This window comes from Ceratina calcarata, unplaced genomic scaffold, assembly GCF_001652005.2.
Source record: "Ceratina calcarata isolate Rehan_Ccalc_2016 unplaced genomic scaffold, ASM165200v1 scaffold2494, whole genome shotgun sequence".
Taxonomy (NCBI): domain Eukaryota; kingdom Metazoa; phylum Arthropoda; class Insecta; order Hymenoptera; family Apidae; genus Ceratina; species Ceratina calcarata.
Genome location: NW_017146952.1, coordinates 1 through 1,191, shown reverse-complemented (window position 1 = coordinate 1,191; position 1,191 = coordinate 1).

Sequence of the window (1,191 nt, the reverse complement as noted above, 5' to 3'; positions counted from 1 at the left end):
ATTAAAGACAGCCACAAAGTTCTAAAACGTGTTAAAAGTTGTCTTCGTATATTACTAATAGTTACTCTAAAATTCTACTTTTATTACAATTTCTCATTTTACAGCCGTGCCGCGAATTGGATTCGTTAAACGATCTTGAAAATTGCGTGCGAAAGTTCATGGTGAAAGAGAACTGCGTGGGATAAAAGTGTTTAAGTCGATTAAGAATTTAATTATACGTGCAGAGAGAGAGAGAGAGAGAGAGGGGAGAGCGACGGGATAATAGAATGGATGGCGTAGAAAAATATAAAATAGTAGCATAGATTTATGTGTGAATATAGCGTTTTTACGTAATTGAATTTGTTTTCCTCTCCTTTTTCAATAATTGGTTGCTCGTCGTCTCGTTAAATCTTTGAATTGACTAAACTTTCGGATTGCTTTCACAATTGTTCGCCAGCTAAGAGACAAGAAGTTCCTTCTGATCTATCAGCTTGATAATAGTTTTCATAAAGATTCATTCTATATAAGAAGATAAATAGTTTAATTAAATAAATATTCAGGCATACCGTGTTTTCAAGTAATTTATCGTTATTAAGTCACGTGCAAATCAAGATTGATGCCGTTCAACAGTTTGTACAATAAAGTCTCAATCGATATTAATAGCCTGTCAGCCAAGTTACGAAGGAGAAATTGAAAGGGAAAAATATTGTTTAAATAATTCGATCGTTTTTAATGCGTCGTCGTAGCTTTCGAAATTGTTCTTTTGTTAATTGTATAATGCACTTCGGGTTTTATAAAATGTTTCCTTGCTCTACGATTCATTGACTCTCTTTTTTAAATAATAAATAAACTCCTTTTTTGTTAGTTTGATTGTCAGTGCTGCACTTTCGGTTCGTTTCAAGAAGTTTTTAATTGTGATTGCTTTGCGTTATCCTTCGTTATCCTTGCGTTAGAAAGCAATCATAGTTCATGCAGAAACTATCGAAATTTCTGTTAATTTACGCAAATTAATTAATTCCATGATAGATGATTCTTTAGAAAATCTACTGTTTCTATAAATGAAACGAAAGAACCGTAAAAGATTGTTAAAAAATGTTCGTGGATTCGTTAATAAATCCTTGAATATCAATATCCTTGAATGGGGATTTTTATGACAAATAAATAGCGCGCAATTGAGATTTATAGATTCAATATCCTTTGAACAAATATATA